This window comes from Orbicella faveolata, unplaced genomic scaffold (assembly GCF_042242905.1).
Source record: "Orbicella faveolata isolate gen_17 unplaced genomic scaffold, um_ofav_v1 contig_37, whole genome shotgun sequence".
NCBI classification, from domain to species: domain Eukaryota; kingdom Metazoa; phylum Cnidaria; class Anthozoa; order Scleractinia; family Merulinidae; genus Orbicella; species Orbicella faveolata.
The window spans coordinates 3,420,774-3,445,400 of record NW_028301566.1 but is presented as its reverse complement, the minus strand read 5'-3'; the positions used below and the strand labels follow the sequence as shown (position 1 = coordinate 3,445,400).

The following is a 24,627-nucleotide window of genomic DNA, read 5'->3' as shown; positions in this document are numbered from 1 at the left end:
CTCCAAAACGAGGCAACATGTTAAAGACCCGTAATGACTCCGTTACTAAGATAGCGCTACAGACACAGGCAGAAAAAAAAACGGCTACGTTATCAACATTCGCTCTCCACGTGCATACAACTTGCAGAGAAGTCAAGAAATGCCTGCTAAAAGATTGCTGGTTGCTATTATTGCTTTGCTTTTGCTTTGGTGGCTCGTTTAAAAGACTAAATTTTCACCCCTTTCTCTTGTCTACGACCATACCACAGGGAAAGCACCGGTTCTCGTCCGATCACCGAAGTTAAGCCCTGTCGGGCGGGGTTAGTACTTGGATGGGTGACCGCCTGGGAATACCCCGTGTTGTAGACTTTTCATTTTCTCGGCCGTTTTATTTTGCATATGTTCATTTTTTCTTTCTTTTACTACAACCTTTGGCTATTCCAGTGGCTGGAAAGCACAAATAACTTTTTACACATTTCAGGAGACTCAAAAGATAGCTAGAAAACATGAAAAGTACCCTTAAAATGATCGCGGGATAAATTAGAATCGAAGTCTCGCGCGCTAACGTTCGCGTGCGAAACGGTTATTTATGACATCAAATTGGCGTGTGTGACATCAAATAATTCGAAGCAAAATGATATTCTGCCTTGCCGAACGGTTTTCAAGCAGCTAAAAGTGCGGAAAACTACGCCAATTCCCAAAGAAATGCGCCCGATCAACAACGGCAAAGCAAACAACACACGCGAGCCGTTGCATATTAACGGTCGACACGAATTCGAGCCGTCAAAACAATTCTATTCATGACTTGACTTGGAGAATGACGGAGGCTCGGACCGTTGTCTAGTTTAGTCAACGAACCACCAACACAACAATCGTAAGGTAGAAATCAACTCACGGTTTGGCCAGCACTTCTCCTGTTACTTTCCTTGTCCTTTGCTCTTTCCATACTGTAAGTCGACGAACGTTACTTCGAGGACAAACTTGGCGGGGATCGAGTCAATGATTGACCGCCTGCCGAAACAAACGCAAATCGGAAAAGCCACCTTCTTCAGTTCAGTACAACATAGATGCATGACAACACGAGTTCCAGCGCACTCGCCTTTTCAGTTGCAGCTGGAAATCCTTGGCTTGCTTGCTTGACACGTTCCTTCGTTGTTCACTGTGCCCAGTCGTCCAGCCCGGCCCGGCCAACTGACGAACAAAGCAAAGCGTCAATCATTAACCATCCACCATTCACAGGGCCAACACTTGCACTTTTTCGGGGGCGAGCGCGAACGCAGGCCCCCACTACCAGAAATTATACGCTCGAGTTACCCACATTTGGGGTAATCGCAAGGGTCAACCCGATCGAAGTGCAATGAAAGGGCCTCGCCTTGAGAGGACTGCCTCCTTGATCACAGTACCTCCCGCGTCAGGTAAGTATGAAAATTCTTGACGCGGGGGCCGTCAAAGGCAAACCTCCTTACCTCTATATCCTTGTGGTAGTGCTTTGCGGGCGTGCTAGAACCTCCAGCCTCACTTCTAGGCGGCTCTAGAGTAGCTTCCCTCCTCAGTCTGTGCCTGTCGACAGAGAAAAACGCCAGACATTAGTGTCAGGAGGAGGCTTTCTTTGATTTCTTTCTTTGATTGAATGAAGGTTTCTTCCCCGAGGGGAAGTGGGCCGCACTCGGAGGTAGTGCTATACCGAGGCAACCCGTGGCTGGGACGAGGCAAGCCTCTTTTCCACAGCCCAGTTCCAAAAATCAGTTTAATATATGAGCTGCTCAATGAGCAGCGTATCAGATATTAAGCTGATAAGAACAGATACTACACTTGATCTTAGCCAAAAGGCCGAGAAGCGATACCGGACCTTCCCTTCCCTAGGAGGGTGGTCCAGGGTTTCCCCCTTTGAGATATGGTGGTCAATATGCTGTCGCCGAGGGGCCTGGAGCCGACTGTAGGCCGACGCCATGGAGCAAGTTGCCGTCGTAGACGCACTTGTTCTACAACACAAGTCCACAAAAATCAGCAGCAAAGTTGATAACGTGCCTCCAGGGGTGAGTGAGATCAAACACCTTTTTGCCCTCCAAAACGAGGCAACATGTTAAAGACCCGTAATGACTCCGTTACTAAGATAGCGCTACAGACACAGGCAGAAAAAAAAACGGCTACGTTATCAACATTCGCTCTCCACGTGCATACAACTTGCAGAGAAGTCAAGAAATGCCTGCTAAAAGATTGCTGGTTGCTATTATTGCTTTGCTTTTGCTTTGGTGGCTCGTTTAAAAGACTAAATTTTCACCCCTTTCTCTTGTCTACGACCATACCACAGGGAAAGCACCGGTTCTCGTCCGATCACCGAAGTTAAGCCCTGTCGGGCGGGGTTAGTACTTGGATGGGTGACCGCCTGGGAATACCCCGTGTTGTAGACTTTTCATTTTCTCGGCCGTTTTATTTTGCATATGTTCATTTTTTCTTTCTTTTACTACAACCTTTGGCTATTCCAGTGGCTGGAAAGCACAAATAACTTTTTACACATTTCAGGAGACTCAAAAGATAGCTAGAAAACATGAAAAGTACCCTTAAAATGATCGCGGGATAAATTAGAATCGAAGTCTCGCGCGCTAACGTTCGCGTGCGAAACGGTTATTTATGACATCAAATTGGCGTGTGTGACATCAAATAATTCGAAGCAAAATGATATTCTGCCTTGCCGAACGGTTTTCAAGCAGCTAAAAGTGCGGAAAACTACGCCAATTCCCAAAGAAATGCGCCCGATCAACAACGGCAAAGCAAACAACACACGCGAGCCGTTGCATATTAACGGTCGACACGAATTCGAGCCGTCAAAACAATTCTATTCATGACTTGACTTGGAGAATGACGGAGGCTCGGACCGTTGTCTAGTTTAGTCAACGAACCACCAACACAACAATCGTAAGGTAGAAATCAACTCACGGTTTGGCCAGCACTTCTCCTGTTACTTTCCTTGTCCTTTGCTCTTTCCATACTGTAAGTCGACGAACGTTACTTCGAGGACAAACTTGGCGGGGATCGAGTCAATGATTGACCGCCTGCCGAAACAAACGCAAATCGGAAAAGCCACCTTCTTCAGTTCAGTACAACATAGATGCATGACAACACGAGTTCCAGCGCACTCGCCTTTTCAGTTGCAGCTGGAAATCCTTGGCTTGCTTGCTTGACACGTTCCTTCGTTGTTCACTGTGCCCAGTCGTCCAGCCCGGCCCGGCCAACTGACGAACAAAGCAAAGCGTCAATCATTAACCATCCACCATTCACAGGGCCAACACTTGCACTTTTTCGGGGGCGAGCGCGAACGCAGGCCCCCACTACCAGAAATTATACGCTCGAGTTACCCACATTTGGGGTAATCGCAAGGGTCAACCCGATCGAAGTGCAATGAAAGGGCCTCGCCTTGAGAGGACTGCCTCCTTGATCACAGTACCTCCCGCGTCAGGTAAGTATGAAAATTCTTGACGCGGGGGCCGTCAAAGGCAAACCTCCTTACCTCTATATCCTTGTGGTAGTGCTTTGCGGGCGTGCTAGAACCTCCAGCCTCACTTCTAGGCGGCTCTAGAGTAGCTTCCCTCCTCAGTCTGTGCCTGTCGACAGAGAAAAACGCCAGACATTAGTGTCAGGAGGAGGCTTTCTTTGATTTCTTTCTTTGATTGAATGAAGGTTTCTTCCCCGAGGGGAAGTGGGCCGCACTCGGAGGTAGTGCTATACCGAGGCAACCCGTGGCTGGGACGAGGCAAGCCTCTTTTCCACAGCCCAGTTCCAAAAATCAGGTTTAATATATGAGCTGCTCAATGAGCAGCGTATCAGATATTAAGCTGATAAGAACAGATACTACACTTGATCTTAGCCAAAAGGCCGAGAAGCGATACCGGACCTTCCCTTCCCTAGGAGGGTGGTCCAGGGTTTCCCCCTTTGAGATATGGTGGTCAATATGCTGTCGCCGAGGGGCCTGGAGCCGACTGTAGGCCGACGCCATGGAGCAAGTTGCCGTCGTAGACGCACTTGTTCTACAACACAAGTCCACAAAAATCAGCAGCAAAGTTGATAACGTGCCTCCAGGGGTGAGTGAGATCAAACACCTTTTTGCCCTCCAAAACGAGGCAACATGTTAAAGACCCGTAATGACTCCGTTACTAAGATAGCGCTACAGACACAGGCAGAAAAAAAAACGGCTACGTTATCAACATTCGCTCTCCACGTGCATACAACTTGCAGAGAAGTCAAGAAATGCCTGCTAAAAGATTGCTGGTTGCTATTATTGCTTTGCTTTTGCTTTGGTGGCTCGTTTAAAAGACTAAATTTTCACCCCTTTCTCTTGTCTACGACCATACCACAGGGAAAGCACCGGTTCTCGTCCGATCACCGAAGTTAAGCCCTGTCGGGCGGGGTTAGTACTTGGATGGGTGACCGCCTGGGAATACCCCGTGTTGTAGACTTTTCATTTTCTCGGCCGTTTTATTTTGCATATGTTCATTTTTTCTTTCTTTTACTACAACCTTTGGCTATTCCAGTGGCTGGAAAGCACAAATAACTTTTTACACATTTCAGGAGACTCAAAAGATAGCTAGAAAACATGAAAAGTACCCTTAAAATGATCGCGGGATAAATTAGAATCGAAGTCTCGCGCGCTAACGTTCGCGTGCGAAACGGTTATTTATGACATCAAATTGGCGTGTGTGACATCAAATAATTCGAAGCAAAATGATATTCTGCCTTGCCGAACGGTTTTCAAGCAGCTAAAAGTGCGGAAAACTACGCCAATTCCCAAAGAAATGCGCCCGATCAACAACGGCAAAGCAAACAACACACGCGAGCCGTTGCATATTAACGGTCGACACGAATTCGAGCCGTCAAAACAATTCTATTCATGACTTGACTTGGAGAATGACGGAGGCTCGGACCGTTGTCTAGTTTAGTCAACGAACCACCAACACAACAATCGTAAGGTAGAAATCAACTCACGGTTTGGCCAGCACTTCTCCTGTTACTTTCCTTGTCCTTTGCTCTTTCCATACTGTAAGTCGACGAACGTTACTTCGAGGACAAACTTGGCGGGGATCGAGTCAATGATTGACCGCCTGCCGAAACAAACGCAAATCGGAAAAGCCACCTTCTTCAGTTCAGTACAACATAGATGCATGACAACACGAGTTCCAGCGCACTCGCCTTTTCAGTTGCAGCTGGAAATCCTTGGCTTGCTTGCTTGACACGTTCCTTCGTTGTTCACTGTGCCCAGTCGTCCAGCCCGGCCCGGCCAACTGACGAACAAAGCAAAGCGTCAATCATTAACCATCCACCATTCACAGGGCCAACACTTGCACTTTTTCGGGGGCGAGCGCGAACGCAGGCCCCCACTACCAGAAATTATACGCTCGAGTTACCCACATTTGGGGTAATCGCAAGGGTCAACCCGATCGAAGTGCAATGAAAGGGCCTCGCCTTGAGAGGACTGCCTCCTTGATCACAGTACCTCCCGCGTCAGGTAAGTATGAAAATTCTTGACGCGGGGGCCGTCAAAGGCAAACCTCCTTACCTCTATATCCTTGTGGTAGTGCTTTGCGGGCGTGCTAGAACCTCCAGCCTCACTTCTAGGCGGCTCTAGAGTAGCTTCCCTCCTCAGTCTGTGCCTGTCGACAGAGAAAAACGCCAGACATTAGTGTCAGGAGGAGGCTTTCTTTGATTTCTTTCTTTGATTGAATGAAGGTTTCTTCCCCGAGGGGAAGTGGGCCGCACTCGGAGGTAGTGCTATACCGAGGCAACCCGTGGCTGGGACGAGGCAAGCCTCTTTTCCACAGCCCAGTTCCAAAAATCAGTTTAATATATGAGCTGCTCAATGAGCAGCGTATCAGATATTAAGCTGATAAGAACAGATACTACACTTGATCTTAGCCAAAAGGCCGAGAAGCGATACCGGACCTTCCCTTCCCTAGGAGGGTGGTCCAGGGTTTCCCCCTTTGAGATATGGTGGTCAATATGCTGTCGCCGAGGGGCCTGGAGCCGACTGTAGGCCGACGCCATGGAGCAAGTTGCCGTCGTAGACGCACTTGTTCTACAACACAAGTCCACAAAAATCAGCAGCAAAGTTGATAACGTGCCTCCAGGGGTGAGTGAGATCAAACACCTTTTTGCCCTCCAAAACGAGGCAACATGTTAAAGACCCGTAATGACTCCGTTACTAAGATAGCGCTACAGACACAGGCAGAAAAAAAAACGGCTACGTTATCAACATTCGCTCTCCACGTGCATACAACTTGCAGAGAAGTCAAGAAATGCCTGCTAAAAGATTGCTGGTTGCTATTATTGCTTTGCTTTTGCTTTGGTGGCTCGTTTAAAAGACTAAATTTTCACCCCTTTCTCTTGTCTACGACCATACCACAGGGAAAGCACCGGTTCTCGTCCGATCACCGAAGTTAAGCCCTGTCGGGCGGGGTTAGTACTTGGATGGGTGACCGCCTGGGAATACCCCGTGTTGTAGACTTTTCATTTTCTCGGCCGTTTTATTTTGCATATGTTCATTTTTTCTTTCTTTTACTACAACCTTTGGCTATTCCAGTGGCTGGAAAGCACAAATAACTTTTTACACATTTCAGGAGACTCAAAAGATAGCTAGAAAACATGAAAAGTACCCTTAAAATGATCGCGGGATAAATTAGAATCGAAGTCTCGCGCGCTAACGTTCGCGTGCGAAACGGTTATTTATGACATCAAATTGGCGTGTGTGACATCAAATAATTCGAAGCAAAATGATATTCTGCCTTGCCGAACGGTTTTCAAGCAGCTAAAAGTGCGGAAAACTACGCCAATTCCCAAAGAAATGCGCCCGATCAACAACGGCAAAGCAAACAACACACGCGAGCCGTTGCATATTAACGGTCGACACGAATTCGAGCCGTCAAAACAATTCTATTCATGACTTGACTTGGAGAATGACGGAGGCTCGGACCGTTGTCTAGTTTAGTCAACGAACCACCAACACAACAATCGTAAGGTAGAAATCAACTCACGGTTTGGCCAGCACTTCTCCTGTTACTTTCCTTGTCCTTTGCTCTTTCCATACTGTAAGTCGACGAACGTTACTTCGAGGACAAACTTGGCGGGGATCGAGTCAATGATTGACCGCCTGCCGAAACAAACGCAAATCGGAAAAGCCACCTTCTTCAGTTCAGTACAACATAGATGCATGACAACACGAGTTCCAGCGCACTCGCCTTTTCAGTTGCAGCTGGAAATCCTTGGCTTGCTTGCTTGACACGTTCCTTCGTTGTTCACTGTGCCCAGTCGTCCAGCCCGGCCCGGCCAACTGACGAACAAAGCAAAGCGTCAATCATTAACCATCCACCATTCACAGGGCCAACACTTGCACTTTTTCGGGGCGAGCGCGAACGCAGGCCCCCACTACCAGAAATTATACGCTCGAGTTACCCACATTTGGGGTAATCGCAAGGGTCAACCCGATCGAAGTGCAATGAAAGGGCCTCGCCTTGAGAGGACTGCCTCCTTGATCACAGTACCTCCCGCGTCAGGTAAGTATGAAAATTCTTGACGCGGGGGCCGTCAAAGGCAAACCTCCTTACCTCTATATCCTTGTGGTAGTGCTTTGCGGGCGTGCTAGAACCTCCAGCCTCACTTCTAGGCGGCTCTAGAGTAGCTTCCCTCCTCAGTCTGTGCCTGTCGACAGAGAAAAACGCCAGACATTAGTGTCAGGAGGAGGCTTTCTTTGATTTCTTTCTTTGATTGAATGAAGGTTTCTTCCCCGAGGGGAAGTGGGCCGCACTCGGAGGTAGTGCTATACCGAGGCAACCCGTGGCTGGGACGAGGCAAGCCTCTTTTCCACAGCCCAGTTCCAAAAATCAGTTTAATATATGAGCTGCTCAATGAGCAGCGTATCAGATATTAAGCTGATAAGAACAGATACTACACTTGATCTTAGCCAAAAGGCCGAGAAGCGATACCGGACCTTCCCTTCCCTAGGAGGGTGGTCCAGGGTTTCCCCCTTTGAGATATGGTGGTCAATATGCTGTCGCCGAGGGGCCTGGAGCCGACTGTAGGCCGACGCCATGGAGCAAGTTGCCGTCGTAGACGCACTTGTTCTACAACACAAGTCCACAAAAATCAGCAGCAAAGTTGATAACGTGCCTCCAGGGGTGAGTGAGATCAAACACCTTTTTGCCCTCCAAAACGAGGCAACATGTTAAAGACCCGTAATGACTCCGTTACTAAGATAGCGCTACAGACACAGGCAGAAAAAAAAACGGCTACGTTATCAACATTCGCTCTCCACGTGCATACAACTTGCAGAGAAGTCAAGAAATGCCTGCTAAAAGATTGCTGGTTGCTATTATTGCTTTGCTTTTGCTTTGGTGGCTCGTTTAAAAGACTAAATTTTCACCCCTTTCTCTTGTCTACGACCATACCACAGGGAAAGCACCGGTTCTCGTCCGATCACCGAAGTTAAGCCCTGTCGGGCGGGGTTAGTACTTGGATGGGTGACCGCCTGGGAATACCCCGTGTTGTAGACTTTTCATTTTCTCGGCCGTTTTATTTTGCATATGTTCATTTTTTCTTTCTTTTACTACAACCTTTGGCTATTCCAGTGGCTGGAAAGCACAAATAACTTTTTACACATTTCAGGAGACTCAAAAGATAGCTAGAAAACATGAAAAGTACCCTTAAAATGATCGCGGGATAAATTAGAATCGAAGTCTCGCGCGCTAACGTTCGCGTGCGAAACGGTTATTTATGACATCAAATTGGCGTGTGTGACATCAAATAATTCGAAGCAAAATGATATTCTGCCTTGCCGAACGGTTTTCAAGCAGCTAAAAGTGCGGAAAACTACGCCAATTCCCAAAGAAATGCGCCCGATCAACAACGGCAAAGCAAACAACACACGCGAGCCGTTGCATATTAACGGTCGACACGAATTCGAGCCGTCAAAACAATTCTATTCATGACTTGACTTGGAGAATGACGGAGGCTCGGACCGTTGTCTAGTTTAGTCAACGAACCACCAACACAACAATCGTAAGGTAGAAATCAACTCACGGTTTGGCCAGCACTTCTCCTGTTACTTTCCTTGTCCTTTGCTCTTTCCATACTGTAAGTCGACGAACGTTACTTCGAGGACAAACTTGGCGGGGATCGAGTCAATGATTGACCGCCTGCCGAAACAAACGCAAATCGGAAAAGCCACCTTCTTCAGTTCAGTACAACATAGATGCATGACAACACGAGTTCCAGCGCACTCGCCTTTTCAGTTGCAGCTGGAAATCCTTGGCTTGCTTGCTTGACACGTTCCTTCGTTGTTCACTGTGCCCAGTCGTCCAGCCCGGCCCGGCCAACTGACGAACAAAGCAAAGCGTCAATCATTAACCATCCACCATTCACAGGGCCAACACTTGCACTTTTTCGGGGGCGAGCGCGAACGCAGGCCCCCACTACCAGAAATTATACGCTCGAGTTACCCACATTTGGGGTAATCGCAAGGGTCAACCCGATCGAAGTGCAATGAAAGGGCCTCGCCTTGAGAGGACTGCCTCCTTGATCACAGTACCTCCCGCGTCAGGTAAGTATGAAAATTCTTGACGCGGGGGCCGTCAAAGGCAAACCTCCTTACCTCTATATCCTTGTGGTAGTGCTTTGCGGGCGTGCTAGAACCTCCAGCCTCACTTCTAGGCGGCTCTAGAGTAGCTTCCCTCCTCAGTCTGTGCCTGTCGACAGAGAAAAACGCCAGACATTAGTGTCAGGAGGAGGCTTTCTTTGATTTCTTTCTTTGATTGAATGAAGGTTTCTTCCCCGAGGGGAAGTGGGCCGCACTCGGAGGTAGTGCTATACCGAGGCAACCCGTGGCTGGGACGAGGCAAGCCTCTTTTCCACAGCCCAGTTCCAAAAATCAGTTTAATATATGAGCTGCTCAATGAGCAGCGTATCAGATATTAAGCTGATAAGAACAGATACTACACTTGATCTTAGCCAAAAGGCCGAGAAGCGATACCGGACCTTCCCTTCCCTAGGAGGGTGGTCCAGGGTTTCCCCCTTTGAGATATGGTGGTCAATATGCTGTCGCCGAGGGGCCTGGAGCCGACTGTAGGCCGACGCCATGGAGCAAGTTGCCGTCGTAGACGCACTTGTTCTACAACACAAGTCCACAAAAATCAGCAGCAAAGTTGATAACGTGCCTCCAGGGGTGAGTGAGATCAAACACCTTTTTGCCCTCCAAAACGAGGCAACATGTTAAAGACCCGTAATGACTCCGTTACTAAGATAGCGCTACAGACACAGGCAGAAAAAAAAACGGCTACGTTATCAACATTCGCTCTCCACGTGCATACAACTTGCAGAGAAGTCAAGAAATGCCTGCTAAAAGATTGCTGGTTGCTATTATTGCTTTGCTTTTGCTTTGGTGGCTCGTTTAAAAGACTAAATTTTCACCCCTTTCTCTTGTCTACGACCATACCACAGGGAAAGCACCGGTTCTCGTCCGATCACCGAAGTTAAGCCCTGTCGGGCGGGGTTAGTACTTGGATGGGTGACCGCCTGGGAATACCCCGTGTTGTAGACTTTTCATTTTCTCGGCCGTTTTATTTTGCATATGTTCATTTTTTCTTTCTTTTACTACAACCTTTGGCTATTCCAGTGGCTGGAAAGCACAAATAACTTTTTACACATTTCAGGAGACTCAAAAGATAGCTAGAAAACATGAAAAGTACCCTTAAAATGATCGCGGGATAAATTAGAATCGAAGTCTCGCGCGCTAACGTTCGCGTGCGAAACGGTTATTTATGACATCAAATTGGCGTGTGTGACATCAAATAATTCGAAGCAAAATGATATTCTGCCTTGCCGAACGGTTTTCAAGCAGCTAAAAGTGCGGAAAACTACGCCAATTCCCAAAGAAATGCGCCCGATCAACAACGGCAAAGCAAACAACACACGCGAGCCGTTGCATATTAACGGTCGACACGAATTCGAGCCGTCAAAACAATTCTATTCATGACTTGACTTGGAGAATGACGGAGGCTCGGACCGTTGTCTAGTTTAGTCAACGAACCACCAACACAACAATCGTAAGGTAGAAATCAACTCACGGTTTGGCCAGCACTTCTCCTGTTACTTTCCTTGTCCTTTGCTCTTTCCATACTGTAAGTCGACGAACGTTACTTCGAGGACAAACTTGGCGGGGATCGAGTCAATGATTGACCGCCTGCCGAAACAAACGCAAATCGGAAAAGCCACCTTCTTCAGTTCAGTACAACATAGATGCATGACAACACGAGTTCCAGCGCACTCGCCTTTTCAGTTGCAGCTGGAAATCCTTGGCTTGCTTGCTTGACACGTTCCTTCGTTGTTCACTGTGCCCAGTCGTCCAGCCCGGCCCGGCCAACTGACGAACAAAGCAAAGCGTCAATCATTAACCATCCACCATTCACAGGGCCAACACTTGCACTTTTTCGGGGGCGAGCGCGAACGCAGGCCCCCACTACCAGAAATTATACGCTCGAGTTACCCACATTTGGGGTAATCGCAAGGGTCAACCCGATCGAAGTGCAATGAAAGGGCCTCGCCTTGAGAGGACTGCCTCCTTGATCACAGTACCTCCCGCGTCAGGTAAGTATGAAAATTCTTGACGCGGGGGCCGTCAAAGGCAAACCTCCTTACCTCTATATCCTTGTGGTAGTGCTTTGCGGGCGTGCTAGAACCTCCAGCCTCACTTCTAGGCGGCTCTAGAGTAGCTTCCCTCCTCAGTCTGTGCCTGTCGACAGAGAAAAACGCCAGACATTAGTGTCAGGAGGAGGCTTTCTTTGATTTCTTTCTTTGATTGAATGAAGGTTTCTTCCCCGAGGGGAAGTGGGCCGCACTCGGAGGTAGTGCTATACCGAGGCAACCCGTGGCTGGGACGAGGCAAGCCTCTTTTCCACAGCCCAGTTCCAAAAATCAGTTTAATATATGAGCTGCTCAATGAGCAGCGTATCAGATATTAAGCTGATAAGAACAGATACTACACTTGATCTTAGCCAAAAGGCCGAGAAGCGATACCGGACCTTCCCTTCCCTAGGAGGGTGGTCCAGGGTTTCCCCCTTTGAGATATGGTGGTCAATATGCTGTCGCCGAGGGGCCTGGAGCCGACTGTAGGCCGACGCCATGGAGCAAGTTGCCGTCGTAGACGCACTTGTTCTACAACACAAGTCCACAAAAATCAGCAGCAAAGTTGATAACGTGCCTCCAGGGGTGAGTGAGATCAAACACCTTTTTGCCCTCCAAAACGAGGCAACATGTTAAAGACCCGTAATGACTCCGTTACTAAGATAGCGCTACAGACACAGGCAGAAAAAAAAACGGCTACGTTATCAACATTCGCTCTCCACGTGCATACAACTTGCAGAGAAGTCAAGAAATGCCTGCTAAAAGATTGCTGGTTGCTATTATTGCTTTGCTTTTGCTTTGGTGGCTCGTTTAAAAGACTAAATTTTCACCCCTTTCTCTTGTCTACGACCATACCACAGGGAAAGCACCGGTTCTCGTCCGATCACCGAAGTTAAGCCCTGTCGGGCGGGGTTAGTACTTGGATGGGTGACCGCCTGGGAATACCCCGTGTTGTAGACTTTTCATTTTCTCGGCCGTTTTATTTTGCATATGTTCATTTTTTCTTTCTTTTACTACAACCTTTGGCTATTCCAGTGGCTGGAAAGCACAAATAACTTTTTACACATTTCAGGAGACTCAAAAGATAGCTAGAAAACATGAAAAGTACCCTTAAAATGATCGCGGGATAAATTAGAATCGAAGTCTCGCGCGCTAACGTTCGCGTGCGAAACGGTTATTTATGACATCAAATTGGCGTGTGTGTGACATCAAATAATTCGAAGCAAAATGATATTCTGCCTTGCCGAACGGTTTTCAAGCAGCTAAAAGTGCGGAAAACTACGCCAATTCCCAAAGAAATGCGCCCGATCAACAACGGCAAAGCAAACAACACACGCGAGCCGTTGCATATTAACGGTCGACACGAATTCGAGCCGTCAAAACAATTCTATTCATGACTTGACTTGGAGAATGACGGAGGCTCGGACCGTTGTCTAGTTTAGTCAACGAACCACCAACACAACAATCGTAAGGTAGAAATCAACTCACGGTTTGGCCAGCACTTCTCCTGTTACTTTCCTTGTCCTTTGCTCTTTCCATACTGTAAGTCGACGAACGTTACTTCGAGGACAAACTTGGCGGGGATCGAGTCAATGATTGACCGCCTGCCGAAACAAACGCAAATCGGAAAAGCCACCTTCTTCAGTTCAGTACAACATAGATGCATGACAACACGAGTTCCAGCGCACTCGCCTTTTCAGTTGCAGCTGGAAATCCTTGGCTTGCTTGCTTGACACGTTCCTTCGTTGTTCACTGTGCCCAGTCGTCCAGCCCGGCCCGGCCAACTGACGAACAAAGCAAAGCGTCAATCATTAACCATCCACCATTCACAGGGCCAACACTTGCACTTTTTCGGGGGCGAGCGCGAACGCAGGCCCCCACTACCAGAAATTATACGCTCGAGTTACCCACATTTGGGGTAATCGCAAGGGTCAACCCGATCGAAGTGCAATGAAAGGGCCTCGCCTTGAGAGGACTGCCTCCTTGATCACAGTACCTCCCGCGTCAGGTAAGTATGAAAATTCTTGACGCGGGGGCCGTCAAAGGCAAACCTCCTTACCTCTATATCCTTGTGGTAGTGCTTTGCGGGCGTGCTAGAACCTCCAGCCTCACTTCTAGGCGGCTCTAGAGTAGCTTCCCTCCTCAGTCTGTGCCTGTCGACAGAGAAAAACGCCAGACATTAGTGTCAGGAGGAGGCTTTCTTTGATTTCTTTCTTTGATTGAATGAAGGTTTCTTCCCCGAGGGGAAGTGGGCCGCACTCGGAGGTAGTGCTATACCGAGGCAACCCGTGGCTGGGACGAGGCAAGCCTCTTTTCCACAGCCCAGTTCCAAAAATCAGTTTAATATATGAGCTGCTCAATGAGCAGCGTATCAGATATTAAGCTGATAAGAACAGATACTACACTTGATCTTAGCCAAAAGGCCGAGAAGCGATACCGGACCTTCCCTTCCCTAGGAGGGTGGTCCAGGGTTTCCCCCTTTGAGATATGGTGGTCAATATGCTGTCGCCGAGGGGCCTGGAGCCGACTGTAGGCCGACGCCATGGAGCAAGTTGCCGTCGTAGACGCACTTGTTCTACAACACAAGTCCACAAAAATCAGCAGCAAAGTTGATAACGTGCCTCCAGGGGTGAGTGAGATCAAACACCTTTTTGCCCTCCAAAACGAGGCAACATGTTAAAGACCCGTAATGACTCCGTTACTAAGATAGCGCTACAGACACAGGCAGAAAAAAAAACGGCTACGTTATCAACATTCGCTCTCCACGTGCATACAACTTGCAGAGAAGTCAAGAAATGCCTGCTAAAAGATTGCTGGTTGCTATTATTGCTTTGCTTTTGCTTTGGTGGCTCGTTTAAAAGACTAAATTTTCACCCCTTTCTCTTGTCTACGACCATACCACAGGGAAAGCACCGGTTCTCGTCCGATCACCGAAGTTAAGCCCTGTCGGGCGGGGTTAGTACTTGGATGGGTGACCGCCTGGGAATACCCCGTGTTGTAGACTTTTCATTTTCTCGGCCGTTTTATTTTGCATATGTTCATTTTTTCTTTCTTTTACTACAACCTTTGGCTATTCCAGTGGCTGGAAAGCACAAATAACTTTTTACACATTTCAGGAGACTCAAAAGATAGCTAGAAAACATGAAAAGTACCCTTAAAATGATCGCGGGATAAATTAGAATCGAAGTCTCGCGCGCTAACGTTCGCGTGCGAAACGGTTATTTATGACATCAAATTGGCGTGTGTGACATCAAATAATTCGAAGCAAAATGATATTCTGCCTTGCCGAACGGTTTTCAAGCAGCTAAAAGTGCGGAAAACTACGCCAATTCCCAAAGAAATGCGCCCGATCAACAACGGCAAAGCAAACAACACACGCGAGCCGTTGCATATTAACGGTCGACACGAATTCGAGCCGTCAAAACAATTCTATTCATGACTTGACTTGGAGAATGACGGAGGCTCGGACCGTTGTCTAGTTTAGTCAACGAACCACCAACACAACAATCGTAAGGTAGAAATCAACTCACGGTTTGGCCAGCACTTCTCCTGTTACTTTCCTTGTCCTTTGCTCTTTCCATACTGTAAGTCGACGAACGTTACTTCGAGGACAAACTTGGCGGGGATCGAGTCAATGATTGACCGCCTGCCGAAACAAACGCAAATCGGAAAAGCCACCTTCTTCAGTTCAGTACAACATAGATGCATGACAACACGAGTTCCAGCGCACTCGCCTTTTCAGTTGCAGCTGGAAATCCTTGGCTTGCTTGCTTGACACGTTCCTTCGTTGTTCACTGTGCCCAGTCGTCCAGCCCGGCCCGGCCAACTGACGAACAAAGCAAAGCGTCAATCATTAACCATCCACCATTCACAGGGCCAACACTTGCACTTTTTCGGGGGCGAGCGCGAACGCAGGCCCCCACTACCAGAAATTATACGCTCGAGTTACCCACATTTGGGGTAATCGCAAGGGTCAACCCGATCGAAGTGCAATGAAAGGGCCTCGCCTTGAGAGGACTGCCTCCTTGATCACAGTACCTCCCGCGTCAGGTAAGTATGAAAATTCTTGACGCGGGGGCCGTCAAAGGCAAACCTCCTTACCTCTATATCCTTGTGGTAGTGCTTTGCGGGCGTGCTAGAACCTCCAGCCTCACTTCTAGGCGGCTCTAGAGTAGCTTCCCTCCTCAGTCTGTGCCTGTCGACAGAGAAAAACGCCAGACATTAGTGTCAGGAGGAGGCTTTCTTTGATTTCTTTCTTTGATTGAATGAAGGTTTCTTCCCCGAGGGGAAGTGGGCCGCACTCGGAGGTAGTGCTATACCGAGGCAACCCGTGGCTGGGACGAGGCAAGCCTCTTTTCCACAGCCCAGTTCCAAAAATCAGTTTAATATATGAGCTGCTCAATGAGCAGCGTATCAGATATTAAGCTGATAAGAACAGATACTACACTTGATCTTAGCCAAAAGGCCGAGAAGCGATACCGGACCTTCCCTTCCCTAGGAGGGTGGTCCAGGGTTTCCCCCTTTGAGATATGGTGGTCAATATGCTGTCGCCGAGGGGCCTGGAGCCGACTGTAGGCCGACGCCATGGAGCAAGTTGCCGTCGTAGACGCACTTGTTCTACAACACAAGTCCACAAAAATCAGCAGCAAAGTTGATAACGTGCCTCCAGGGGTGAGTGAGATCAAACACCTTTTTGCCCTCCAAAACGAGGCAACATGTTAAAGACCCGTAATGACTCCGTTACTAAGATAGCGCTACAGACACAGGCAGAAAAAAAAACGGCTACGTTATCAACATTCGCTCTCCACGTGCATACAACTTGCAGAGAAGTCAAGAAATGCCTGCTAAAAGATTGCTGGTTGCTATTATTGCTTTGCTTTTGCTTTGGTGGCTCGTTTAAAAGACTAAATTTTCACCCCTTTCTCTTGTCTACGACCATACCACAGGGAAAGCACCGGTTCTCGTCCGATCACCGAAGTTAAGCCCTGTCGGGCGGGGTTAGTACTTGGATGGGTGACCGCCTGGGAATACCCCGTGTTGTAGACTTTTCATTTTCTCGGCCGTTTTATTTTGCATATGTTCATTTTTTCTTTCTTTTACTACAACCTTTGGCTATTCCAGTGGCTGGAAAGCACAAATAACTTTTTACACATTTCAGGAGACTCAAAAGATAGCTAGAAAACATGAAAAGTACCCTTAAAATGATCGCGGGATAAATTAGAATCGAAGTCTCGCGCGCTAACGTTCGCGTGCGAAACGGTTATTTATGACATCAAATTGGCGTGTGTGACATCAAATAATTCGAAGCAAAATGATATTCTGCCTTGCCGAACGGTTTTCAAGCAGCTAAAAGTGCGGAAAACTACGCCAATTCCCAAAGAAATGCGCCCGATCAACAACGGCAAAGCAAACAACACACGCGAGCCGTTGCATATTAACGGTCGACACGAATTCGAGCCGTCAAAACAATTCTATTCATGACTTGACTTGGAGAATGACGGAGGCTCGGACCGTTGTCTAGTTTAGTCAACGAACCACCAACACAACAATCGTAAGGTAGAAATCAACTCACGGTTTGGCCAGCACTTCTCCTGTTACTTTCCTTGTCCTTTGCTCTTTCCATACTGTAAGTCGACGAACGTTACTTCGAGGACAAACTTGGCGGGGATCGAGTCAATGATTGACCGCCTGCCGAAACAAACGCAAATCGGAAAAGCCACCTTCTTCAGTTCAGTACAACATAGATGCATGACAACACGAGTTCCAGCGCACTCGCCTTTTCAGTTGCAGCTGGAAATCCTTGGCTTGCTTGCTTGACACGTTCCTTCGTTGTTCACTGTGCCCAGTCGTCCAGCCCGGCCCGGCCAACTGACGAACAAAGCAAAGCGTCAATCATTAACCATCCACCATTCACAGGGCCAACACTTGCACTTTTTCGGGGGCGAGCGCGAACGCAGGCCCCCACTACCAGAAATTATACGCTCGAGTTACCCACATTTGGGGTAATCGCAAGGGTCAACCCGATCGAAGTGCAATGAAAGGGCCTCGCCTTGAGAGGACTGCCTCCTTGATCACAGTACCTCCCGCGTCAGGTAAGTATGAAAATTCTTGACGCGGGGGCCGTCAAAGGCAAACCTCCTTACCTCTATATCCTTGTGGTAGTGCTTTGCGGGCGTGCTAGAACCTCCAGCCTCACTTCTAGGCGGCTCTAGAGTAGCTTCCCTCCTCAGTCTGTGCCTGTCGACAGAGAAAAACGCCAGACATTAGTGTCAGGAGGAGGCTTTCTTTGATTTCTTTCTTTGATTGAATGAAGGTTTCTTCCCCGAGGGGAAGTGGGCCGCACTCGGAGGTAGTGCTATACCGAGGCAACCCGTGGCTGGGACGAGGCAAGCCTCTTTTCCACAGCCCAGTTCCAAAAATCAGTTTAATATATGAGCTGCTCAATGAGCAGCGTATCAGATATTAAGCTGATAAGAACAGATACTACACTTGATCTTAGCCAAAAGGCCGAGAAGCGATACCGGACCTTCCCTTCCCTAGGAGGGTGGTCCAGGGTTTCCCCCTTTGAGATATGGTGGTCAATATGCTGTCGCCGAGGGGCCTGGAGCCGACTGTAGGCCGACGCCATGGAGCAAGTTGCCGTCGTAGACGCACTTGTTCTACAACACAAGTCCACAAAAATCAGCAGCAAAGTTGATAACGTGCCTCCAGGGGTGAGTGAGATCAAACACCTTTTTGCCCTCCAAAACGAGGCAACATGTTAAAGACCCGTAATGACTCCGTTACTAAGATAGCGCTACAGACACAGGCAGAAAAAAAAACGGCTACGTTATCAACATTCGCTCTCCACGTGCATACAACTTGCAGAGAAGTCAAGAAATGCCTGCTAAAAGATTGCTGGTTGCTATTATTGCTTTGCTTTTGCTTTGGTGGCTCGTTTAAAAGACTAAATTTTCACCCCTTTCTCTTGTCTACGACCATACCACAGGGAAAGCACCGGTTCTCGTCCGATCACCGAAGTTAAGCCCTGTCGGGCGGGGTTAGTACTTGGATGGGTGACCGCCTGGGAATACCCCGTGTTGTAGACTTTTCATTTTCTCGGCCGTTTTATTTTGCATATGTTCATTTTTTCTTTCTTTTACTACAACCTTTGGCTATTCCAGTGGCTGGAAAGCACAAATAACTTTTTACACATTTCAGGAGACTCAAAAGATAGCTAGAAAACATGAAAAGTACCCTTAAAATGATCGCGGGATAAATTAGAATCGAAGTCTCGCGCGCTAACGTTCGCGTGCGAAACGGTTATTTATGACATCAAATTGGCGTGTGTGACATCAAATAATTCGAAGCAAAATGATATTCTGCCTTGCCGAACGGTTTTCAAGCAGCTAAAAGTGCGGAAAACTACGCCAATTCCCAAAGAAATGCGCCCGATCAACAACGGCAAAGCAAACAACACACGCGAGCCGTTGCATATTAACGGTCGACACGAATTCGAGCCGTCAAAACAATTCTATTCATGACTTGACTTGGAGAATGACGGAGGCTCGGACCGTTGTCTAGTTTAGTCAACGAACCACCAACACAACAATCGTAAGGTAGAAATCAACTCACGGTTTGGCCAGCACTTCTCCTGTTACTTTCCTTGTCCTTTGCTCTTTCCATACTGTAAGTCGACGAACGTTACTTCGAGGACAAACTTGGCGGGGATCGAGTCAATGATTGACCGCCTGCCGAAACAAACGCAAATCGGAAAAGCCACCTTCTTCAGTTCAGTACAACATAGATGCATGACAACACGAGTTCCAGCGCACTCGCCTTTTCAGTTGCAGCTGGAAATCCTTGGCTTGCTTGCTTGACACGTTCCTTCGTTGTTCACTGTGCCCAGTCGTCCAGCCCGGCCCGGCCAACTGACGAACAAAGCAAAGCGTCAATCATTAACCATCCACCATTCACAGGGCCAACACTTGCACTTTTTCGGGGGCGAGCGCGAACGCAGGCCCCCACTACCAGAAATTATACGCTCGAGTTACCCACATTTGGGGTAATCGCAAGGGTCAACCCGATCGAAGTGCAATGAAAGGGCCTCGCCTTGAGAGGACTGCCTCCTTGATCACAGTACCTCCCGCGTCAGGTAAGTATGAAAATTCTTGACGCGGGGGCCGTCAAAGGCAAACCTCCTTACCTCTATATCCTTGTGGTAGTGCTTTGCGGGCGTGCTAGAACCTCCAGCCTCACTTCTAGGCGGCTCTAGAGTAGCTTCCCTCCTCAGTCTGTGCCTGTCGACAGAGAAAAACGCCAGACATTAGTGTCAGGAGGAGGCTTTCTTTGATTTCTTTCTTTGATTGAATGAAGGTTTCTTCCCCGAGGGGAAGTGGGCCGCACTCGGAGGTAGTGCTATACCGAGGCAACCCGTGGCTGGGACGAGGCAAGCCTCTTTTCCACAGCCCAGTTCCAAAAATCAGTTTAATATATGAGCTGCTCAATGAGCAGCGTATCAGATATTAAGCTGATAAGAACAGATACTACACTTGATCTTAGCCAAAAGGCCGAGAAGCGATACCGGACCTTCCCTTCCCTAGGAGGGTGGTCCAGGGTTTCCCCCTTTGAGATATGGTGGTCAATATGCTGTCGCCGAGGGGCCTGGAGCCGACTGTAGGCCGACGCCATGGAGCAAGTTGCCGTCGTAGACGCACTTGTTCTACAACACAAGTCCACAAAAATCAGCAGCAAAGTTGATAACGTGCCTCCAGGGGTGAGTGAGATCAAACACCTTTTTGCCCTCCAAAACGAGGCAACATGTTAAAGACCCGTAATGACTCCGTTACTAAGATAGCGCTACAGACACAGGCAGAAAAAAAAACGGCTACGTTATCAACATTCGCTCTCCACGTGCATACAACTTGCAGAGAAGTCAAGAAATGCCTGCTAAAAGATTGCTGGTTGCTATTATTGCTTTGCTTTTGCTTTGGTGGCTCGTTTAAAAGACTAAATTTTCACCCCTTTCTCTTGTCTACGACCATACCACAGGGAAAGCACCGGTTCTCGTCCGATCACCGAAGTTAAGCCCTGTCGGGCGGGGTTAGTACTTGGATGGGTGACCGCCTGGGAATACCCCGTGTTGTAGACTTTTCATTTTCTCGGCCGTTTTATTTTGCATATGTTCATTTTTTCTTTCTTTTACTACAACCTTTGGCTATTCCAGTGGCTGGAAAGCACAAATAACTTTTTACACATTTCAGGAGACTCAAAAGATAGCTAGAAAACATGAAAAGTACCCTTAAAATGATCGCGGGATAAATTAGAATCGAAGTCTCGCGCGCTAACGTTCGCGTGCGAAACGGTTATTTATGACATCAAATTGGCGTGTGTGACATCAAATAATTCGAAGCAAAATGATATTCTGCCTTGCCGAACGGTTTTCAAGCAGCTAAAAGTGCGGAAAACTACGCCAATTCCCAAAGAAATGCGCCCGATCAACAACGGCAAAGCAAACAACACACGCGAGCCGTTGCATATTAACGGTCGACACGAATTCGAGCCGTCAAAACAATTCTATTCATGACTTGACTTGGAGAATGACGGAGGCTCGGACCGTTGTCTAGTTTAGTCAACGAACCACCAACACAACAATCGTAAGGTAGAAATCAACTCACGGTTTGGCCAGCACTTCTCCTGTTACTTTCCTTGTCCTTTGCTCTTTCCATACTGTAAGTCGACGAACGTTACTTCGAGGACAAACTTGGCGGGGATCGAGTCAATGATTGACCGCCTGCCGAAACAAACGCAAATCGGAAAAGCCACCTTCTTCAGTTCAGTACAACATAGATGCATGACAACACGAGTTCCAGCGCACTCGCCTTTTCAGTTGCAGCTGGAAATCCTTGGCTTGCTTGCTTGACACGTTCCTTCGTTGTTCACTGTGCCCAGTCGTCCAGCCCGGCCCGGCCAACTGACGAACAAAGCAAAGCGTCAATCATTAACCATCCACCATTCACAGGGCCAACACTTGCACTTTTTCGGGGGCGAGCGCGAACGCAGGCCCCCACTACCAGAAATTATACGCTCGAGTTACCCACATTTGGGGTAATCGCAAGGGTCAACCCGATCGAAGTGCAATGAAAGGGCCTCGCCTTGAGAGGACTGCCTCCTTGATCACAGTACCTCCCGCGTCAGGTAAGTATGAAAATTCTTGACGCGGGGGCCGTCAAAGGCAAACCTCCTTACCTCTATATCCTTGTGGTAGTGCTTTGCGGGCGTGCTAGAACCTCCAGCCTCACTTCTAGGCGGCTCTAGAGTAGCTTCCCTCCTCAGTCTGTGCCTGTCGACAGAGAAAAACGCCAGACATTAGTGTCAGGAGGAGGCTTTCTTTGATTTCTTTCTTTGATTGAATGAAGGTTTCTTCCCCGAGGGGAAGTGGGCCGCACTCGGAGGTAGTGCTATACCGAGGCAACCCGTGGCTGGGACGAGGCAAGCCTCTTTTCCACAGCCCAGTTCCAAAAATCAGTTTAATATATGAGCTGCTCAATGAGCAGCGTATCAGATATTAAGCTGATAAGAACAGATACTACACTTGATCTTAGCCAAAAGGCCGAGAAGCGATACCGGACCTTCCCTTCCCTAGGAGGGTGGTCCAGGGTTTCCCCCTTTGAGATATGGTGGTCAATATGCTGTCGCCGAGGGGCCTGGAGCCGACTGTAGGCCGACGCCATGGAGCAAGTTGCCGTCGTAGACGCACTTGTTCTACAACACAAGTCCACAAAAATCAGCAGCAAAGTTGATAACGTGCCTCCAGGGGTGAGTGAGATCAAACACCTTTTTGCCCTCCAAAACGAGGCAACATGTTAAAGACCCGTAATGACTCCGTTACTAAGATAGCGCTACAGACACAGGCAGAAAAAAAAACGGCTACGTTATCAACATTCGCTCTCCACGTGCATACAACTTGCAGAGAAGTCAAGAAATGCCTGCTAAAAGATTGCTGGTTGCTATTATTGCTTTGCTTTTGCTTTGGTGGCTCGTTTAAAAGACTAAATTTTCACCCCTTTCTCTTGTCTACGACCATACCACAGGGAAAGCACCGGTTCTCGTCCGATCACCGAAGTTAAGCCCTGTCGGGCGGGGTTAGTACTTGGATGGGTGACCGCCTGGGAATACCCCGTGTTGTAGACTTTTCATTTTCTCGGCCGTTTTATTTTGCATATGTTCATTTTTTCTTTCTTTTACTACAACCTTTGGCTATTCCAGTGGCTGGAAAGCACAAATAACTTTTTACACATTTCAGGAGACTCAAAAGATAGCTAGAAAACATGAAAAGTACCCTTAAAATGATCGCGGGATAAATTAGAATCGAAGTCTCGCGCGCTAACGTTCGCGTGCGAAACGGTTATTTATGACATCAAATTGGCGTGTGTGACATCAAATAATTCGAAGCAAAATGATATTCTGCCTTGCCGAACGGTTTTCAAGCAGCTAAAAGTGCGGAAAACTACGCCAATTCCCAAAGAAATGCGCCCGATCAACAACGGCAAAGCAAACAACACACGCGAGCCGTTGCATATTAACGGTCGACACGAATTCGAGCCGTCAAAACAATTCTATTCATGACTTGACTTGGAGAATGACGGAGGCTCGGACCGTTGTCTAGTTTAGTCAACGAACCACCAACACAACAATCGTAAGGTAGAAATCAACTCACGGTTTGGCCAGCACTTCTCCTGTTACTTTCCTTGTCCTTTGCTCTTTCCATACTGTAAGTCGACGAACGTTACTTCGAGGACAAACTTGGCGGGGATCGAGTCAATGATTGACCGCCTGCCGAAACAAACGCAAATCGGAAAAGCCACCTTCTTCAGTTCAGTACAACATAGATGCATGACAACACGAGTTCCAGCGCACTCGCCTTTTCAGTTGCAGCTGGAAATCCTTGGCTTGCTTGCTTGACACGTTCCTTCGTTGTTCACTGTGCCCAGTCGTCCAGCCCGGCCCGGCCAACTGACGAACAAAGCAAAGCGTCAATCATTAACCATCCACCATTCACAGGGCCAACACTTGCACTTCCGGGTAGTGTCCACCCCTGCATTGCATTGTGGGTAACTGATGTAGTTTGAGCGGGAAACATGCTAGCCATAAAGAAATGAAGAAAATATTAAGTCTCCAGCGAGGAAAAAATTAAAAGCCAAAAGCTCGGTTACCGTTTCTTTCAAGGCCGAAACTCATATTAACTGCGATTTTTTTCCTGCTGTAGACTCTTCGCTGTTTATAAAGCTGGGCTGCAACTTGTCGAATGACTCGTTCGCGTTCTGCTTAAAGCTCGGTTCTTTGAGCAATAAGCGCCCATTTCATCCATCCCGGACTTAATGATGTCCCAGGAACTCTATAAACAGCGGTAATGTGGAAACCATGGCAGAAATTCCAGCGAAGATTCTCTATTCCTGGAAATAATGAAGAGCTGCCGTGAAACCTTCTGTACAGAAATGTACAGTTTAACGAAAGAGGACGATACAGCGCAGACGCAGAAATTTGAACACCTCGACCCAGTTCATTGCGTTACAGTTGGTCCCAGTACTTCCCGGGTGATTACAACACAATACACCAAAATACACCAAAATTAACCGAATAAAACAAATTCCCGATACATTTCTTCCACAATATGCATGAGCACTTTTACAAACTATTCAACTATCAATCTCGTTAAAAAAAAAATCAAAAAACCATGCACAAATTAACCACTGAATTACTGTCAATAGCAACATACAACGAAATTTTTTACAAACAGAATCACTTGAACATTCGTTTAATCCACACGATAAAAACAAATTATAAAGTATGCCATCACTACAATCACTGCTTCCAAAAATAACATAACTTTACAATAGTCACTTCTACTTTCTATACTGTACAACACTAAAATTAATTTCAAATCCTAAACAACAAAACACAAACTCCCATACAGCTGAAGAGCAAGGCACAACACAAACTCCTTCA

At 47.7% G+C, this 24,627-nt stretch overlaps 34 non-coding genes across 34 annotated transcripts; 12 read left to right on the top strand and 22 right to left on the bottom strand.

Annotated features, from left to right (window-relative positions):
- The first annotated feature begins 229 nt into the window (after nucleotides 1–229).
- On the top strand, nucleotides 230–348 carry LOC149101666 (5S ribosomal RNA). Its single transcript, XR_016202889.1, has one exon. It is a non-coding gene; the product is annotated as a 5S ribosomal RNA (ribosomal RNA).
- Nucleotides 349–1,238: 890 nt separating this feature from the next.
- Nucleotides 1,239–1,402, bottom strand: LOC149101665 (U1 spliceosomal RNA). Its single transcript, XR_016202870.1, has one exon. It is a non-coding gene; the product is annotated as a U1 spliceosomal RNA (small nuclear RNA).
- Nucleotides 1,403–1,629: 227 nt separating this feature from the next.
- On the bottom strand, nucleotides 1,630–1,821 carry LOC149101664 (U2 spliceosomal RNA). Its single transcript, XR_016202904.1, has one exon. It is a non-coding gene; the product is annotated as a U2 spliceosomal RNA (small nuclear RNA).
- Nucleotides 1,822–2,271: 450 nt separating this feature from the next.
- On the top strand, nucleotides 2,272–2,390 carry LOC149101663 (5S ribosomal RNA). Its single transcript, XR_016202888.1, has one exon. It is a non-coding gene; the product is annotated as a 5S ribosomal RNA (ribosomal RNA).
- An 890-nt stretch (nucleotides 2,391–3,280) lies between these two features.
- Nucleotides 3,281–3,444, bottom strand: LOC149101662 (U1 spliceosomal RNA). Its single transcript, XR_016202869.1, has one exon. It is a non-coding gene; the product is annotated as a U1 spliceosomal RNA (small nuclear RNA).
- A 227-nt stretch (nucleotides 3,445–3,671) lies between these two features.
- LOC149101661 (U2 spliceosomal RNA) lies at nucleotides 3,672–3,864 on the bottom strand. The gene has a single exon (XR_016202910.1). It is a non-coding gene; the product is annotated as a U2 spliceosomal RNA (small nuclear RNA).
- Nucleotides 3,865–4,314: 450 nt separating this feature from the next.
- On the top strand, nucleotides 4,315–4,433 carry LOC149101660 (5S ribosomal RNA). The gene has a single exon (XR_016202886.1). It is a non-coding gene; the product is annotated as a 5S ribosomal RNA (ribosomal RNA).
- An 890-nt stretch (nucleotides 4,434–5,323) lies between these two features.
- On the bottom strand, nucleotides 5,324–5,487 carry LOC149101659 (U1 spliceosomal RNA). Its single transcript, XR_016202868.1, has one exon. It is a non-coding gene; the product is annotated as a U1 spliceosomal RNA (small nuclear RNA).
- A 227-nt stretch (nucleotides 5,488–5,714) lies between these two features.
- LOC149101658 (U2 spliceosomal RNA) lies at nucleotides 5,715–5,906 on the bottom strand. The gene has a single exon (XR_016202903.1). It is a non-coding gene; the product is annotated as a U2 spliceosomal RNA (small nuclear RNA).
- Nucleotides 5,907–6,356: 450 nt separating this feature from the next.
- On the top strand, nucleotides 6,357–6,475 carry LOC149101657 (5S ribosomal RNA). Its single transcript, XR_016202885.1, has one exon. It is a non-coding gene; the product is annotated as a 5S ribosomal RNA (ribosomal RNA).
- Nucleotides 6,476–7,364: 889 nt separating this feature from the next.
- On the bottom strand, nucleotides 7,365–7,528 carry LOC149101656 (U1 spliceosomal RNA). The gene has a single exon (XR_016202875.1). It is a non-coding gene; the product is annotated as a U1 spliceosomal RNA (small nuclear RNA).
- A 227-nt stretch (nucleotides 7,529–7,755) lies between these two features.
- Nucleotides 7,756–7,947, bottom strand: LOC149101655 (U2 spliceosomal RNA). The gene has a single exon (XR_016202902.1). It is a non-coding gene; the product is annotated as a U2 spliceosomal RNA (small nuclear RNA).
- A 450-nt stretch (nucleotides 7,948–8,397) lies between these two features.
- On the top strand, nucleotides 8,398–8,516 carry LOC149101654 (5S ribosomal RNA). The gene has a single exon (XR_016202884.1). It is a non-coding gene; the product is annotated as a 5S ribosomal RNA (ribosomal RNA).
- Nucleotides 8,517–9,406: 890 nt separating this feature from the next.
- On the bottom strand, nucleotides 9,407–9,570 carry LOC149101653 (U1 spliceosomal RNA). The gene has a single exon (XR_016202867.1). It is a non-coding gene; the product is annotated as a U1 spliceosomal RNA (small nuclear RNA).
- A 227-nt stretch (nucleotides 9,571–9,797) lies between these two features.
- On the bottom strand, nucleotides 9,798–9,989 carry LOC149101652 (U2 spliceosomal RNA). Its single transcript, XR_016202900.1, has one exon. It is a non-coding gene; the product is annotated as a U2 spliceosomal RNA (small nuclear RNA).
- A 450-nt stretch (nucleotides 9,990–10,439) lies between these two features.
- Nucleotides 10,440–10,558, top strand: LOC149101651 (5S ribosomal RNA). The gene has a single exon (XR_016202883.1). It is a non-coding gene; the product is annotated as a 5S ribosomal RNA (ribosomal RNA).
- An 890-nt stretch (nucleotides 10,559–11,448) lies between these two features.
- Nucleotides 11,449–11,612, bottom strand: LOC149101650 (U1 spliceosomal RNA). The gene has a single exon (XR_016202866.1). It is a non-coding gene; the product is annotated as a U1 spliceosomal RNA (small nuclear RNA).
- Nucleotides 11,613–11,839: 227 nt separating this feature from the next.
- LOC149101649 (U2 spliceosomal RNA) lies at nucleotides 11,840–12,031 on the bottom strand. The gene has a single exon (XR_016202899.1). It is a non-coding gene; the product is annotated as a U2 spliceosomal RNA (small nuclear RNA).
- A 450-nt stretch (nucleotides 12,032–12,481) lies between these two features.
- LOC149101648 (5S ribosomal RNA) lies at nucleotides 12,482–12,600 on the top strand. Its single transcript, XR_016202882.1, has one exon. It is a non-coding gene; the product is annotated as a 5S ribosomal RNA (ribosomal RNA).
- Nucleotides 12,601–13,492: 892 nt separating this feature from the next.
- LOC149101647 (U1 spliceosomal RNA) lies at nucleotides 13,493–13,656 on the bottom strand. Its single transcript, XR_016202911.1, has one exon. It is a non-coding gene; the product is annotated as a U1 spliceosomal RNA (small nuclear RNA).
- A 227-nt stretch (nucleotides 13,657–13,883) lies between these two features.
- LOC149101646 (U2 spliceosomal RNA) lies at nucleotides 13,884–14,075 on the bottom strand. Its single transcript, XR_016202897.1, has one exon. It is a non-coding gene; the product is annotated as a U2 spliceosomal RNA (small nuclear RNA).
- Nucleotides 14,076–14,525: 450 nt separating this feature from the next.
- LOC149101645 (5S ribosomal RNA) lies at nucleotides 14,526–14,644 on the top strand. The gene has a single exon (XR_016202881.1). It is a non-coding gene; the product is annotated as a 5S ribosomal RNA (ribosomal RNA).
- An 890-nt stretch (nucleotides 14,645–15,534) lies between these two features.
- Nucleotides 15,535–15,698, bottom strand: LOC149101644 (U1 spliceosomal RNA). The gene has a single exon (XR_016202898.1). It is a non-coding gene; the product is annotated as a U1 spliceosomal RNA (small nuclear RNA).
- A 227-nt stretch (nucleotides 15,699–15,925) lies between these two features.
- Nucleotides 15,926–16,117, bottom strand: LOC149101643 (U2 spliceosomal RNA). The gene has a single exon (XR_016202896.1). It is a non-coding gene; the product is annotated as a U2 spliceosomal RNA (small nuclear RNA).
- Nucleotides 16,118–16,567: 450 nt separating this feature from the next.
- Nucleotides 16,568–16,686, top strand: LOC149101642 (5S ribosomal RNA). Its single transcript, XR_016202880.1, has one exon. It is a non-coding gene; the product is annotated as a 5S ribosomal RNA (ribosomal RNA).
- An 890-nt stretch (nucleotides 16,687–17,576) lies between these two features.
- Nucleotides 17,577–17,740, bottom strand: LOC149101641 (U1 spliceosomal RNA). Its single transcript, XR_016202887.1, has one exon. It is a non-coding gene; the product is annotated as a U1 spliceosomal RNA (small nuclear RNA).
- Nucleotides 17,741–17,967: 227 nt separating this feature from the next.
- Nucleotides 17,968–18,159, bottom strand: LOC149101640 (U2 spliceosomal RNA). Its single transcript, XR_016202895.1, has one exon. It is a non-coding gene; the product is annotated as a U2 spliceosomal RNA (small nuclear RNA).
- Nucleotides 18,160–18,609: 450 nt separating this feature from the next.
- On the top strand, nucleotides 18,610–18,728 carry LOC149101639 (5S ribosomal RNA). The gene has a single exon (XR_016202879.1). It is a non-coding gene; the product is annotated as a 5S ribosomal RNA (ribosomal RNA).
- Nucleotides 18,729–19,618: 890 nt separating this feature from the next.
- LOC149101638 (U1 spliceosomal RNA) lies at nucleotides 19,619–19,782 on the bottom strand. The gene has a single exon (XR_016202876.1). It is a non-coding gene; the product is annotated as a U1 spliceosomal RNA (small nuclear RNA).
- Nucleotides 19,783–20,009: 227 nt separating this feature from the next.
- Nucleotides 20,010–20,201, bottom strand: LOC149101637 (U2 spliceosomal RNA). Its single transcript, XR_016202894.1, has one exon. It is a non-coding gene; the product is annotated as a U2 spliceosomal RNA (small nuclear RNA).
- Nucleotides 20,202–20,651: 450 nt separating this feature from the next.
- LOC149101636 (5S ribosomal RNA) lies at nucleotides 20,652–20,770 on the top strand. The gene has a single exon (XR_016202878.1). It is a non-coding gene; the product is annotated as a 5S ribosomal RNA (ribosomal RNA).
- An 890-nt stretch (nucleotides 20,771–21,660) lies between these two features.
- On the bottom strand, nucleotides 21,661–21,824 carry LOC149101635 (U1 spliceosomal RNA). Its single transcript, XR_016202865.1, has one exon. It is a non-coding gene; the product is annotated as a U1 spliceosomal RNA (small nuclear RNA).
- Nucleotides 21,825–22,051: 227 nt separating this feature from the next.
- Nucleotides 22,052–22,243, bottom strand: LOC149101634 (U2 spliceosomal RNA). Its single transcript, XR_016202893.1, has one exon. It is a non-coding gene; the product is annotated as a U2 spliceosomal RNA (small nuclear RNA).
- Nucleotides 22,244–22,693: 450 nt separating this feature from the next.
- On the top strand, nucleotides 22,694–22,812 carry LOC149101633 (5S ribosomal RNA). Its single transcript, XR_016202877.1, has one exon. It is a non-coding gene; the product is annotated as a 5S ribosomal RNA (ribosomal RNA).
- Nucleotides 22,813–24,627: the final 1,815 nt, after the last annotated feature.